At 47.2% G+C, this 17,056-nt stretch overlaps 1 pseudogene; it reads right to left on the reverse strand.

Moving 5' to 3' along the window:
• The window catches only part of LOC109775902 (bZIP transcription factor ABI5 homolog), a 95,567-nt pseudogene extending 78,743 nt beyond the window's left edge, over positions 1 to 16,824 (reverse strand).
• Between the last annotated feature and the right edge of the window lie 232 nt (positions 16,825 to 17,056).

The following is a 17,056-nucleotide window of genomic DNA, read 5'->3' on the forward strand; positions in this document are numbered from 1 at the left end:
AATGATATAGAATTCCTGGATAGCATAAAAGGATACTTGAATAAGTATTTTCAATGAAAGATCTCAGTGAAGCCACTTACATATTGGGCATCAAGATCTATAGAGATAGATCAAGACGCTTGATAAGATTTTTAGTGAATACATACCTTGACAAGATTTTGAAGGAGTTCAAAATGGATCAGTCAAAGAAGGAGTTGTAGCCTGTAATGCAAGGTGTGATGTTGTGTAAGACTCAAAACCCGACCACGGCAGAATATGGAGAGAGAATGAATGTCATTCCCTATGCATCAGCCATAGGTTCTATAAAGTATGACATGTTGTGTACCAAACCTGTTGTAACGCCCGGATAATCATGCTACAGTAATCTCACGCTAATCTTGCCACGTCACCTCTGTTACTGTTGCTAACCTCGCAGCATTTCGAAACGGAGTCAAATTCAAATTTAAAATTAAATCAAACGATAAAAGTTTTCAAACATCAAAACAAAAATGTTCGGTGGGTGCCAAATAATACACTGGTAATTATTGTGGAGAAAACTCCTTTTTAGAAAATGCCTAAGTATTTCAAAATGGATTAAAAGGTGAAAGAAAATAAATAAAAGAAAAGGCAAAACAAAAAAAACAAAAAAGGAAACAACCCCCCCCCCCCCCCCGATTGGGTCTCGGCCCAGCTGGCCACTGGGCAAGCCAGGCCGGCCCAGCCGGCCCACCCCCCTGCTGCCCTGGCCTATTAGGCCACAGCCCGACCAAACCCTAACCCTTCCCCACTCGATCCCACACTCCCCCCCACGTCGTTCCCCTCATCCAGATCGGGGCTCGCGCGCGCGTCGGACCACCGCCGCCGCCGCCCAGGTCGCCCGTCGCTGGCCTGGACCCCGCCGCTCGTCGGACCCGCCCCGACGCCGTGCTCGTCGCCTCCCCGACCCCGCCGCCACCGCCGCCCGGATCACCCGTCGCCTCCCCCGCGCCAGGTCGCCGCCTCGCCGTCGTCCTCCCCTGCGTCGTCCTCACCCCGCACCTGGACGTTGCCGCCTCGTCGGAGCCCTCCCCGCCGGCCTGCTTCCGCGTCGCACGTCGTCCCCGCCACCACGCCAACGCCCCTCGCCGAGGCCACCTCACCGCCGGACCCCGCCGCCCGTCTTCGTCCTCCGCCTCGACCGCGCCTCCTCGCCGGACTCCTCCGTCCTTGCACCGCTGTCCTCGCCCAAGACATGGCGGGATCTCGTGCCTCCCCGACGCCCCCACGACGCCGCCCCGTGCTGGGCTTCCTCCTCGGGCCGCCGCACGCCGCCACCGACTCCGGCCACCCCGAGCCTCCCTCGAGCCTGCTGCCATGCCCTACGGCTCCACTCTGAGCTCCGCCGCGAAATCCCTCTCCCCCCGTGCTCGATTCCGCCGCCTAGCCCTCATCCCGTTGAGCACCGAGCTTCGGCCGCCGCCATGGGCGACGAGCACCACGCTCCCGAACCCCTCTCTGCTTGTACGCGCTCCCGCGCGCTGGCCGCGCCCAGCGCCTCACCCCGCTGAGGCCTCTCCGCCGCGCCCTGGCGCCGCACCGCCGTGGCCTCACCGCTGTCGCCTCCGGCGACCGGCCTCGCCGTGCCCTCCTGTCGCCGGTGCCCCTCTGGTGGCCACGGGCCTGCGTGCCCGCACCCGCGCCCAAAACCACTATGGCCCCCTGGGGCCTATGACACATGGGCCCCGCCCCCTAAAACGTTTTAAAAAAAGGAAAAGGAATTAAATAAATAAATAACTAATAAAAATAATTAATAAAAATAAATAAATAAATAATAAAAATAATTCATAAAAATACATAATAATAATAATAATAAATAAATTAATAAAAAGGTAATTAATAAAATTATTAATTAGTTAATTAATTAATTAAGTTAATTAATCCTAATTAAATTAATCTAATTAATTAGATAGTTAATTAAACAGTAATTCTTTAGCTAAACCCTAATTAAGCTAAGAAGTGTATGACATGCGGGACCCACCCGTAGTTGACCCAGTCAAATGCACAGTTGACTGCTGACGTCAGTATGATGTCATGCTGACGTCATATTTTACTGTTCTGGATAATGTTGAATAAATTAATTAAATAAATCCTAAAATGATTTAAATCTTTAAAAATTAATATAAAATAATCCGTAGCTCGAATGGAAAAACTTTGTATATGAAAGTTGCTCAGAACGACGACACGAATCCGAATACGTAGTCCGTTTGTCAGCCACACGTCCCTAGCATAGTGAACCTGCAACATTTCACCTCCGGTTCATCTGTCCGAAAACGTGAAACACCGGGGATATTTTCCCGGATGTTTCCCCCCTTCGCCAGTATCGCTTACTACCGCGTTAGGGCATACCTAGCACCGCGTTTTGCCTCCTTATGTTTTGTGATGCTTTGTTTGCTCCGTATTTACTGTTTCTTCCCCCTCCTTCTCCGGTAGACTACGAGACCGACGCTGCTGCTACCCAGTTCGACTACGGAGTTGACGACCCCTCCTACTTGCCAGAGCAACCAGGCAAGCCCCCCTTGATCACCAGATATCGCCTATTCTTCTCTTTACTGCTTGCATTAGAGTAGTGTAGCATGTTACTGCTTTCCAATATCCTATCCTGATGCATAGCCTATCCTTACTACTACTGTTGTTACCCTTACCTGCTATCCTACTGCTTAGTATAGGATGCTAGTGTTCCATCAGTGGCCCTACACTCTTGTCCATCTGCCATGCTATACTCCTGGGCCGTGATCACTTCGGGAGGTGATCACGGGTATATACTATATACATTATATACATGACACATGTGGTGACTAAAGTCGGGTCGGCTCGTTGAGTACCCGCAAGTGATTCTGATGAGTGGGCTGAAAGGACAGGTGGCTCCACCTCGGTAGAGGTGGGCCTGGGTTCCTGACGGCCCCCGACTGTTGCTTTGTGGCGGAGCGACAGGGCAGGTTGAGACCACCCAGGAGAGAGGTCGGCCTGGCCCTGGTCGGCGTTCGCGGTTACTTAACACGCTTAACGAGATCTTGGTATTTGATCTGAGTCTGGCCATTTGGTCTATACGCACTAGCCATCTACGCGGGAGTAGTTATGGGTATCCCGACGTCATGGTATCAGCCGAAGCCTTCGTGACGTCAGCGACTGAGTGGCGCGCGCCGTGTTGGACCGCTTTGACGTAACCGTTGTGCTTAGGTGGGGCTGCGACGCGTTGATCTTACGAGGCCGGGCATGACCCAGAAAAGTGTGTCCGGCCAAATGGGATCGAGCGTGTTGGGTTATGTGGTGCACCCCTGCAGGGAAGTTTATCTATTCGAATAGCCGTGTCCCTCGGTAAAAGGACGACCCGGAGTTGTACCTTGACCTTATGACAACTAGAACTAGATACTGAATAAAATACACCCTTCCAAGTGCCAGATACAAACCCGGTGATCGCTCTCTAACAGGGCGACGAGGAGGGGATCGCCGGGTAGGATTATGCTATGCGATGCTACTTGGAGGACTTCAATCTACTCTCTTCTACATGCTGCAAGATGGAGATGACCAGAAGCGTAGTCTTCGACAGGACTAGCTATCCCCCTTTTATTCTGGCATTCTGCAGTTCAGTCCACAGATATGCCCCTTTACACATATACCCATGCATATGTAGTATAGCTCCTTGCTTGCAAGTACTTTGGATGAGTACTCACGGTTGCTTCTCCCCCTCTTTTCCCCCTTTTCCTTTCTATCTGGTTGTCGCAACCAGATGTTGGAGTCCAGGAGCCAGACGCCACCGTCGACGAAGACACCTACGACGCTGGAGGTGCCTACTACTACGTGCAGGCCGCTGACGACGACCAGGAGTAGTTAGGAGGATCCCAGGCAGGAGGCCTGCACCTCGTTCGATCTGTATCCCAGTTTGTGCTAGCCTTCTTAAGGCAAACTTGTTTAACTTATGTCTGTACTCAGATATTGTTGCTTCCGCTGACTCGTCTGTGATCGAGCACTTGTATTCGAGCCCTCGAGGCCCCTGGCTTGTATTATGATGCTTGTATGACTTATTTATGTTGTAGAGTTGTGTTGTGATATCTTCCCGTGAGTCACTGACCTTGATCATACACATTTGCCTGCATGATTAGTGTACGGTCAAATCGGGGGCGTCACAAGTTGGTATCAGAGCCAACTGCCTGTAGGAATCCCCCTTTCCAACTCCTTGGCCGAAGTCGAGTCTAGACATTGCAAAAACTTTGACTAACATGGCTCTGTGTCTTACGGGCCCACGTCGCCATTGGGTGGTATTAGGATCTTTTACTCCTTGTCTATACTCTGGGACTCTGATCTCTCTTCTATTCGGGTTAAGTGAATTTTACTAAATCTAACATTAGGATCTCATTATCACTTTCACCCAGAGAGCCCCTTATTACTGATGATCGTTTGCTGCACGTGAAGACCCTGAAGATACTCTCCGCTGATAACCCGAGAACTTGTGTTCATTGCTTTTGCAATTCCCTTTCATCGATAAACTCCTATGAATAACCACGTATACTCGCCATTCATACAATGTTTCCCAGTTGATCTTGTTATTACAAGATACCCCGATATTATCTCTGTTGTTCCGAGAATCATTGAGCTTACTGCCTTGCTGTTCTTTGTCACCTGAATACCCCTACGGATAATTCTCGCACTTACCGAGTATCCCCTCATCCCCAGTGGATTCAAGTATATCACAAAAGTGTTCAGAATGACATTCGATCTTCCGAAAATCCTCAGGAGCCTATTGCTCTTGAAATTCTTGCTTACTAGCATTATGATTAATCCCATAAGTCTCGAAATCTTATTGGCACCCCTTGTCATTATCTTTTTGAGTCCATTGATTCAATATGTTGCGAATGCTCGCAATCCTCAATCAGATCCTAGAATTCATCCTTCCGGCTCAGACATCATTTTTAACATGATGCTGGATCTTGACCTATCAAATTGCCATCGATTGTACCCCTAAGCCTACTCAACTTATCCATCCTTGATCAGAGCGTTGCTTCTGACCCCCTGATTTGGAAATCTTAATTCTTTTGCATTTGAACCTTGAGTTAGTCAGTTGTTTCTATAATCAGATCTCCTTGCATTCTTCTTCCTCTGGTTGAGTACCGATGCTCACATCAGATCCCTTGTGGACCATCGGTTCCTTTGTTGGATTTTATTCGACAGTGTCCTTCCTATTGAAGAACCTTGTGAGCCTTTCCATGGATATATAGTGCCTTTGGTAAATTGTATCATCTGTTTTGTGAACCATGCTCTACTTTCGAGCTTGTATTATTTACTCCAAAGTTTCTGGTATATGTTTCCACGATGCCCCGATGGGTTGAACCTATGCCTTCCATAATATGTGTGAACTCGAAAGTTTTCATGAGTCATACTCTTCTGGTATTTTTCCAGATAACATTCCAACCCTACTACTTCTTTGAAAAATGAGAAGTAAATGAAAGGTTATGCGTTGATCAAGTGGGAGTCGACCTTGAACCCTGTGTTCATGCCCATGGACACGATGTAGATCTTATCATTAAAAGCTTCTCTTAAATTAATTATTACCTTGGTATAAGTTCATCTTATATCCGGGATCTGGCCTTTTGCAATCGTGGTTCCGACCATGTTCTCCTTTAAATACCATTTCTTGGACAAGTTAAATCACTTGTCTTCTGCAGGTCAATACGCCTGCCCAACCTCTATTATGATCTACCTTTGAGTATTACCCCTGGTATCTCGGGGATATCTTACCAGTGCACTACATCTTATAGACGTTGATGAAGTACTACCTTACCTTGTCTTTGTCACTTCATGGGCTCTGGGTTGTTTGTCAACCGAGAACACCGAATAGTGAATCAAGTCCGCACTCCGATTCAATAACTCTAGGTAATTTTCGTTGCTTACGAGTTTAATAATCATTAAGTCATTCCTAGCCTGATCGGCTATATCATTAGCGTGCTAAATTTTAACTGTGCTACCTGGTCCTTAACCCCGGAGCACAACTTTCGATGATGAGCTAAGCTTACGCCGATCTTCCTCTCATACCATTTCACCTTGAACAACAAGCTTGATTTCAAGCGTGTGTCCTACCCATGGTTCCAATAACCGTCTGCTTCATCATTCCTTTGACTTGATGTCGTCGCTGATTGATTACATCTTCATGAAATCTCTCGACAAATGTGTCGTGATCATCATCAACCTTATGCGCTCTTCCAGGATATCGATTGAGTTCATGATGAGAAATACCATCCTTGCCCTCGATGATCTGTGTTATCATCGACCACTTTATTGCCTTCCCACCAACACAAGCTTGTTCGTGTTTGGTGTTATACCTTGAGTTCCTTGCTATCCAGCATTTGTTCTTCTTTACCTTGGAGTATTACCATCTTTTATGTCAAGTATGTCGTAAGAATTTCACCACCTCGCATGACATCTTGGTACAGTGATACTTCTCCCCATCACCATTCTTTCTTGGTCTCCGTGTTGTTTCTAAAAGGAATACCAACAAATGGTCTGTGATGTGTAAATTCTAAACTTCTAGCAACCCTATTGCTTTGAAGTCATTGGTCTATAGTTTCCTTCTACGTCTATGGCTTAATGAATCATGATTCGAACATTGATTGTGCTACCTAGCCCATATTTCGGGTGCACATTTCAACCAATGTTTAACTGTGTATGTTTTCCTCGAGCATACATCATTAAGTCATTCAATCTAGCTAATGTTATCTCCTTGTTCACATAGTGGTGGAAATCCATCTTTTGGAAATCTCAATGGATTGTCGCTGAGTCAAGCAGTCACCTCCTCACCTCTCCTTGATTTAATTATGAACCCTTGTTCGGAACTCGCTTCCATAGTTCATCTCCCGAGAATCTTCGATGTCGTTTCGACAATTTGTGTTGCACCTTTTCTTCTCAGGGATCCTGAGTCTGAGTTATCCTGACATCAATCAGATCTGAATCTCGGTCAGATATGATGGTTGGAACATATTTCCAAGAGTTATAACATTGGCCTATTTATGACCCGGTAAGGTGATGTCATGCCTAACACACCTGGCGGGAGGACCTATTGTTATAAGTTTTACTTTTTAGCAAGGTTAGCTATTCTTCCATGAGGAAATTGTAAGACTTACTCTATAAGTTGTTCCTGATGGATCCTTTTTGTTTCCAAAGTCTAATCTTCACCTGTTGACCATGTCAATGCTATCTCGAAGCATGTCTATGGTACACTGATTTTAAACAGGAACATTTGAAGCCCAAAGCTAATTGTTTCTTGCTCAATTATCCACACACCGTTGTATGGGTAATGTCATAAAATTTCTCTCCCGTACCTAAAGAGTTTTCTAGATTATATCACGTCATGGATATCATGCTCTGCTTGTCCTTGGGAAGGATATACCCTTGAAATATGTGTTTAAACACATTTTCCTTTCCATTCTTCTGTTTAATCTAATAATCATATTTTCCTTTCCATTGTTTGGTTTAACCTTTCTGGTGATCTATATGATCTAAGCAGTAATATTCTCCTGCTTATGTAAACACCTCGGTGTACAACTCTGTCAGTAAGACCCTGTTATTATTGTTGGTGACATTTCGGTAACCACCGATGGACGAGAACTTTGCCTAATGGTCCGCCTCGTTTCAACGAGCAGGAAAATGGTTCTCTTCGTCCCTCGCCCTTGGTACCGATGATGTTGCTGACATATAACTGACAGGCTACCCTCTGACATGCCTTGCTATCATGATCGTGCAAGATGTCACCGCCCTTCCTACTTTTAACCCACATGGTGGGCCCATAACCCACAGTTCCCCAGGATCGAAACCCGACTCTCCTGTGCACCCCCTGTTCCCAAATTTATTCATCGCGCGTGGCCTCGTATGTAATTCACGGACCATCGTCCTACTGATCTATACTGGCATCCGACATAATACTTATTCCGATTGCTTTGAACCCCTTTCACACTTTGTTTCAGGCTTCGAACGATTGCCTACCCGTTTGAAACTTCTCATGGTACTTTCTTACTTGCTCTCGGCTTTTCTTAATGTTTAGTTCGAGAGATACTTTCCGCCACCTTCCCCGATGATATTGACCAGATAGTAAACCCTGCAGAAGTCCGTTCTTCCAGAATACCCCCTTACTCTGTCGTAAGTACGATGGAGTTCTCGAAGAAAGGACGACAACTTTATCATGATGACCTGAAACAGCAGAATGAAGACATCAATGTATTGGACCAGCCTCTTCGAGAAGAGCAAGCCAGGATGAGAAGACCCGCTAGATTCGTTACCAAACCTTCCCCCCTGACTCCCCTCTTAAATCTCGGGACGAGATTTCTTGTAGTGGAGCAGATTTGTAACGCCCGGATAATCATGCTACAGTAATCTCACGCTAATCTTGCCACGTCACCTCCGTTACTGTTGCTAACCTCGCAGCATTTCGAAATGGAGTCAAATTCAAATTTAAAATTAAATCAAACGATAAAAGTTTTCAAACATCAAAACAAAAATGTTCGGTGGGTGCCAAATAATACACTGGTAATTATTGTGGAGAAAACTCCTTTTTAGAAAATGCCTAAGTATTTCAAAATGGATTAAAAGGTGAAAGAAAATAAATAAAAGAAAATGCAAAACAAAAAAACAAAAAAAGGAAACAACCCCCCCCCCCCCGGTTGGGTCTCGGCCCAGCTGGCCACTGGGCAAGCCAGGCCGGCCCAGCCGGCCCACCCCCTGCAACCCCTGGCCTATTAGGCCACCGCCCGACCAAACCCTAACCCTTCCCCACTCGATCCCACACTCCCCCCACGTAGTTCCCCTCCTCCAGATCGGGGCTCGCGCGCGCGCCCCGGACCACCGCCGCCGCCGCCCGGGTTGCCCGTCACTGGCCTGGACCACACCGCTCGTCGGACCCGCCCCGACGCCGTGCTCGTCGCCTCCCCGACCCCACCGCCACCGCCGCCCGGATCACCCGTCGCCTCCCCCGCACCAGGTCGCCGCCTCGCCGTCGTCCTCCCCTGCGTCGTCCTCACCCCGCACCTGGACGCTGCCGCCTCGTCGGACGCCCTCCCCGCCGGCCTGCTTCCGCGTCGCACGTCGTCCCCGCCAGCACGCCAGCGCCCCTCGCCGAGGCCACCTCACCGCCGGACCCCGCCGCCCGTCTTCGTCCTCCGCCTCGACCGCGCCTCCTCGCCGGACTCCTCCGTCCTTGCGCCGCTGTCCTCACCAGAGAGATGGCGGGATCTCGCGCCTCCCCGACGCCCCCACGACGCCGCCCCGTGCTGGGCTTCCTCCTCGGGCCGCCGCACGCCGCCACCGACTCCGGCCACCCCGAGCCTCCCTCGAGCCTGCTGCCATGCCCTACGGCTCCACTGTGAGCTCCGCCGCGAAATCCCTCTCCCCCCCCGTGCTCGATTCCGCTGCCTAGCCCTCATCCCGTTGAGCACCGAGCTTCGGCCGCCGCCATGGGCGACGAGCACCATGCTCCCGAACCCCCATCTGCTTGTACGCGCTCCCGCGCGCTGGCCGCGCCCAGCGCCTCACCCCGCTGAGGCCTCTCCGCCGCGCCCTGGCGCCGCACCGCCGTGGCCTCACCGCTGTCGCCTCCGGCAACCCGCCTCGCCGTGCCCTCCTTTTTGATGACATCGTTAAGCATGAACATTATATCTGGATCCTTTTTTATGCGAGATGGTTATTCAATTAAATCAAAGAATAATGGTTGTTCTATTTATATGAGTAATATCTTTTATGGTCATGCACCCTTGATGAGTGGTCTATTTTTATGGAATCTCGATAGTAGTGATACACATATTCATAGTGTTGAAGCCAAAAGATATAAGTTTAATAATGATAGTGCAACTTATTTGTGGTACTGCCGTTTAGGTCATATTGGTGTAAAGCGCATGAAGAAACTCCATGCTGACGGGCTTTTGGAATCACTTGATTATGAATCACTTGATGCTTGCGAACCATGCCTCATGGGCAAGATGACTAAGACTCCGTTCTCCGGAACAATGGAGCGAGCTACAGACTTGTTGGAAATAATACATACTGATGTATCCGGTCCAATGAGTGTTGAGGCTCGCGGTGGGTATCGTTATTTTCTAACCTTCACGGATGATTTGAGAAGATATGGGTATATCTACTTGATGAAACATAAGTCTGGAACATTTGAAAAGTTCAAAGAATTTCAGAGTGAAGTGGAAAATCATCGTAACAAGAAAATAAAGTTTCTATGATCTAATCGTGGAGGTGAATATTTGAGTTACGGGTTTGTTCTTCATTTGAAACAATGTGGAATAGTTTCGCAACGCACGCCACCCGGAACACCACAGCGTAATGGTGTGTCCGAACGACGTAACTGCACTTTATTAGATATGGTGCGATCTATGATGTCTCTTACTAATTTACCGCTATCGTTTTGGGGTTATGCTTTAGAGACGGCTGCATTCACGTTAAATAGGGCACCATCTAAATCCGTTGAGATGACACCATATGAACTGTGGTTTGGCAAGAAACCCAAGTTATCGTTTCTTAAAGTTTGGGGCTTCGATGCTTATGTGAAAAAGCTTCAACCTGATAAGCTCGAACCCAAATCAGAGAAATGTGTCTTCATAGGATACCCAAAGGAAACTGTAGGGTACAACTTCTATCACAGATCCGAAGGCAAGATTTTCGCTGCTAAGAATGGATCCTTTCTAGAGAAGGAGTTTCTCTCGAAAGAAGTGAGTGGGAGGAAAGTACAACTTGATGAGGTAATTGTACCTGTTCCCTGATTGGAAAGTAGTTCATCACAGAAATCAGTTCCAGTGATTCCTACACCAATTAGTGAGGAAGCTAATGATGATGATCATGAAGCTTTGATCAAGTTACTACCGAACCTCGTAGGTCAACCAGAGTAAGATCTGCACCAGAGTGGTAAGGCAATCCGGTTCTGGACGTCATGTTACTTGACCATGACGAACCTACAAACTGTGAGGAAGCGATGATGAGCCCAGATTCCGCGAAATGGCTTGAGGCCATGAAATCTGAGATGGGATCCATGTATGAGAACAAAGTGTGGACTTTGGTTGACATTCCCGATGATCGGCAAGCCATAGAGAATAAATGGATCTTCAAGAAGAAGACTGACGCTGATGGTAATGTTACTGTCTACAAAGCTCGACTTGTTTCGAAAGGTTTTCGACAAGTTCAAGGAGTTGACTACGATGAGACTTTCTCACCCGTAGCGATGCTTAAGTCTGTCCGAATCATGTTAGCAATTGCCGCATTTTATGATTATGAAATTTGGCAAATGGATGTCAAAACTGCATTCCTGAATGGATTTCTGGAAGAAGAGTTGTATATGATGCAACCAGATGGTTTTGTCGATCCAAAGGGTGCTAAAAAAGTGTGCAAGCTCCAGCGATCCATTTATGGACTGGTGCAAGCCTCTCGGAGTTGGAATAAACGTTTTGATAGTGTGATCAAAGCATATGGTTTTATACAGACTTTTGGAGAAGTCTGTATTTACAAGAAAGTGAGTGGGAGCTCTGTAGCATTTCTAATATTATATGTGGATGACATATTGCTGATTGGAAATGATATAGAATTTCTGGATAGCTTAAAAGGATACTTGAATAAGAGTTTTTCTATGAAAGACCTTGGTGAAGCTGCTTACATATTGGGCATCAAGATCTATAGAGATAGATCAAGACGCTTGATTGGACTTCCACAAAGCACATACCTTGATAAGATTTTCAAGAAGTCCAAAATGGATCAGTCAAAGAAAGGGTTCTTGCTTGTATTACAAGGTGTGAAGTTGAGTGAGACTCAATGCCCGACCACTTCAGAAGATAGAGAGAAAATGAAAGTAATTCCCTATGCCTCAGCCATAGGTTCTATCATGTATGCAATGTTGTGTACCAGACCTGGTGTGTGCCTTGCTATAAGTATAGTAGGGAGGTACCAAAGTAATCCAGGAGTGGATCACTGGACAGCGGTCAAGAACATCCTGAAATACCTGAAATGGACTAAGGATATGTTTCTCCTTTATGGAGGTGACAAAGAGCTCGTTGTAAACGGTTATGTCGATGGAAGCTTTGACACTGATCCGGATGACTCTAAGTCACAAACTGGATACGTATTTATATTGAATGGTGGAGCTGTCAGTTTGTGCAGTTCTAAACAAAGCATCATGGTGAGATCTACGTGTGAAGCGGAGTACATAGCTGCTTCGAAAGCAGCAAATGAAGGAGTCTGGATGAAGGAGTTCGTATCCGATCTAGGTGTCATACCTAGTGCATCGGGTCCAATGAAAATCTTTTCTGACAATACTGGTGCAATTGCCTTGGCAAAGGAATCCAGATTTCACAAGAAGACCAAGTACATAAAGAGACGCTTTAATTCCATCCGTCATCAAGTGTCGGAAGGGGACATAGAAATTTGCAAGATACATACGGATCTGAATGTTGCAGACCCATTGACTAAGCCTCTCTCACGGGCAAAACATGATCAACACCAAGACTCCATGGGTGTTAGAATTATTACTATGTAATCTAGATTATTGACTCTAGTGAAAGTGGGAGACTGAAGGAAATGTGCCCTAGAGGCAATAATAAAGTTGTCATTTACATTTCCTTGTATCATGATAAATGTTTATTATTCATGCTAGAATTGTATTAACCGGAAACTTAGTACGTGTGTGAATACATAGACAAACAGAGTGTCCCTAGTATGCCTCTACTTGACTAGCTTGTTTATCAAAGATGGTTGTGTTTCCTAGCCATAGACATGTGTTGTCATTTGATGAACGGGATCACATCATTGGAGAATGATGTGATGGACAAGATCCATCCGTTAGCTTAGCACTATGATCGTTTAGTTTGTTGCTATTGCTTTCATCATGACTTATACATGTTCCTCCGACTACGAGATTATGCAACTCCTGAATACCGGAGGAACACTTAGTGTGCTATCAAACGTCACAACGTAACTGGGTGATTATAAAGATGCTCTACAGGTGTCTCCGATGGTGTTTGTTGAGTTGGCATAGATCGAGATTAGGATTTGTCACTCCGATTGTCAGAGAGGTATCTTTGGTCCCTCTCGGTAATGCACATCACAGTAAGCTTTGCAAGGAATGTGACTAATAAGTTAGTTGCAGGGTGATGCCTTACAGACCGAGTAAAGAGACTTGCTGGTAACGGGATTGAACTAGGTATAGTGATACCGATGATCGAATCTCGGGCAAGTAACATACCGATGACAAAGGGAACAACGTATGTTGTTATGCGGTTTGACCGATAAAGATCTTTGTAGAATATGTGGGAGCCAATATGAGCATCCAGGTTCCACTATTGGTTATTGACGGGAGATGAGTCTCGGTCATGTCTACATAGTTCTCGAACCCGTAGGGTCCGCACGCTTAACGTTCGATGACGATCGGTATTATGAGTTTATGTGTTTTGATGTACCAAAGGTTGTTCGGAGTCCCGGATGTAATCACAGACATGACGAGGAGTCTCTAAATGGTCGAGACATAAAGATTTATATATTGGAAGGTTATGTTTGGACACCGGAAAGGTTTCGGATTAGTTCGGGCATTTTTCCGGAGTACCGGGGGGTTACCGGAAGCCCCGGGGGGTCAATGGGCCTTCATGGGCCCTAGTGGAAGAGAGGAGGAGGCGGCCAAGTGGAGGCGCATGCCCCCCAAGTCCAATCCGAATTTGGGGGGGGGGGCTTTCCTTCTCCCCCTCTTCCTCTTTCCTTCCCCTCCTAGTTGGACTAGGAAAGGGGGGAACCTACTCCTAGTAGGAGTAGGAATTCCCCCTTGGGGCGCGCCCCTTGAGGCCGGCCAGGCCCCTCCTCCACTCCTTTATATATGGGGGAGGTGGGCACCCCATAGACACACAAGTTGATTTCTTAGCCGTGTGTGGTGCCCCCCTCCACAGATTTCCACCTCGGTCATATTGTCTTAGTGCTTAGGCGAAGCCCTGCGTCGGTAACTTCATCATCACCATCACCACGCCGTCGTTCTGACGAAACTCTCCCTCGGCCTCAGCTGGATCTAGAGTTTGAGGGACGTCACCGAGATGAACGTGTGCAGATTGCGGAGGTGCCGTGCGTTCGGTACTCTATCGGTTGGATCGCGAAGACGTTCGACTACATCAACCGCGTTACTTAACGCTTCGCTTTCGGTCTAGGAGGGTACGTGGACACACTCTCCCCGCTCATTGCTATGCTTCTCCTAGATAGATCGTGCGTGATCGTAGGTTTTTTTTGAAATACTACGTTCCCCAACAATCATCACCCATAAATAGTAAAAAAAATGCAAGTTCACTTGCTTGACTAGATAAACACAGACATTTGCGTCCTTCTGGGTTTTAGGTACTACTAGTAAATTGATATATGACCCCCCTTCAAAAAGAAAATGTAACTATTGTCAACACCACAATTGTCGTTGTAGTTGCATCAAACACACAAAACGACAAGAATGCAGTTGCTCCTCATCCTCCTACCAGCACAACAACAAAAGCTAAACGGCGTGTCACCATTCTCTAGAAGTAGATGTCGCAATGCGGCAACAAGTCACCACCCTTCTTGGCGTTGACATTCTCCTTGAACCATTCCATTATCTTCAACACTAGGTGTAAAAAATCATGACCATAGGGTGTTACCATCAACACACACCCATTCACTATTTTAAGACTTGGCAATTGGGTTGTTGCAAGCAATTGGCAAATGATGGTAAGTGTAGGAGGTTGTTTTTTCTTAGAAAAGGAGGATCACTCCTGGCCTCCAATGCACACGACCATAAGATTATGAGGGTTGATGATCGCCGTCATGGTTGGCCAACTAGGGAGAACAACTAAAGCCCAGCCGGAGCCACAAGCAGCGAGCCGCGATGGAGAGGAAAGGGGATCGACTACCCAAGCATTGTGATGGATGACCACTGTCAAGTCTAACAGAAACCCGTGTGACTAATGGCTTGAATTGCTACAAACCCACTGGATTTAAAAACTATTTGAATAGCCCCAATTTCATCGACGCGACAAAGTGTGCCTACATGACTAAATTCAACTCATGTGTCATCTCCACTACTCGAGAAGATAGCAAAGGCAAAAACTCTCACACAATCCTCCAATATAGACCACACACATAGCATCGCATCATAGCATCACTTTTTCTGAATTTTTTCGGGTTCAAACTTTGATAAATGTTCTCAATGCTTGCAAATTTTATGAAGAAATATCATTTTTGGAAGTCGTGGTAAAAAAACAAAATTGACACTCCAGAAATGCTATTGTCAAAAGCATTTTGGAGTGTTGTTTTTTTGCCATGACTTTCATGAATGTTATTTCGGGGTGACCTTTGCAAGCAGCAAAACATTTGTCAAAGTTTACACCCAAATTTTTTTGGAGTTATTGAAGTTTTTAATTTACTGTTCATTCCGAGTCAATTGAGCTCGGAAGTAGAAGCGGACTTTCGGAGTACATTTCAACATATTGCTAATTTTCTTTTGTTCCATTTATTTAAAGTTTCTCACAAACCCATAATCACCTATAAACAGTAACAACAACACAAGTTCACTTGCTTGACCAGATAAACACTGATATTTCGGTCATTATGGGTTTTAGGTACCACTAGTAAAATTAATATATTGTCACGCTTTGAAAAGAAAAGGTAACTACTATCAACACCACAATCGTTGCTGCAGTTGCATCAAACACACCAGACAACTAGATTCAAGTCCTCCTCCTCCTCCTCCTGCCAGCAAGGCTATGGAAGTTGAATGGCGGGTCACCGTTGCAGAAATGGCATTACATAAAGCCAAAAAATTTGGCAGCAAAGTAAGTACTTGCTTCCTAGCACGCGGTCGTGTCGCTGACTCACGGTTCTTGATCATGCGGTAGTGGCGGTGCTCGATGCTCCTCTCACAGGACCGATCCTCCGGAGCGCCGCACTTTCGGGCGCGGCTGTTCTCCATAATCGCTCTGTCGCCCATGTGGTTCATCATGTCAGCCTGCGTCATGGCGCTCCTCCCGTCAGATGACCGGGGCTCACGATAGCCACCCCACCTTGAGGATGTTGTGCCGGCAGCACCACGGCCATCCCTGCGTACCTGTTGGGGACGAACCCCATGCCATCACCCATCACCTGGAACATGCCGTTGTCCTGTGCCATCAGGTACATCATTGGGCCAGGCTGCTGCCCTTGCTGCGCGTGGTTCATCTTTCCATGGACCATGCCAGCCGGCACAAGCAGCGGCTGGCCGCCGGCGCCAGATCCCCAGACCACGCCGACCTTGACAAGGAACAACTCCAGCGTCATCTCGCCTAGCGTCCCTTGCCGGTCGTTGGCCGCAACCGAACCACCATTTCCCACCGGCCACTAGACAAGAGGCTGTGGTGAGGGTCGTGCGACCTGAGGCTGGGGATGCACCGGCCAGGGCTCCCATTTGATCTCAGCCCACACCTCCTCCACCGTATTCTAGCACAACGGCGGAGGCAAGGAGAACAACTCTTGCCATGCTAGGTTGCTTCCTCCCGCATCTCTGCCACCTCTGCCTCCACCAGCACCCACCACAGGAGCCACCTCAATGCCCACAAAGCAACCGCCGGTCGCGACTTGGAACTCCTCGACATTTAATATGTTGGTCATGACCTCGTCCATGTTCATGGACCCAAAATTGAGCCCCGCCTCGCACACCGAGTTTTACAACACATCCAGCGTCAGTGCGAATATCGAAGACTGCCGTGCCACCGTAACCGTCTACTCGTCACATTCAAGAACGCTCAGGTGTGAGGTGACTTCCTCCTCGGAGAACTTCACGTCCTTGCTCATCTTCGACGCCATCCTACTATCTCACCACTATGGTCTTTCTTAGTATATGCTACGTACCCTCTTGCTTGTGGTGTGTGGTTCAGTCTTGTGCACCGCGCCACCTATTTATAGCCTGTCGGATGCAAGAGATAAGCATCAATTAACACATTAGATAGCTATTAAATCCACATGATTGATGAAAAATGTGAGCTATAGATAGATCGGTTCAGTAGTAGATAGTTCATCTCGTACTGGATAGATAGGG

Source organism: Aegilops tauschii, chromosome 3, assembly GCF_002575655.3.
Source record: "Aegilops tauschii subsp. strangulata cultivar AL8/78 chromosome 3, Aet v6.0, whole genome shotgun sequence".
Lineage (NCBI taxonomy): Eukaryota > Viridiplantae > Streptophyta > Magnoliopsida > Poales > Poaceae > Aegilops > Aegilops tauschii.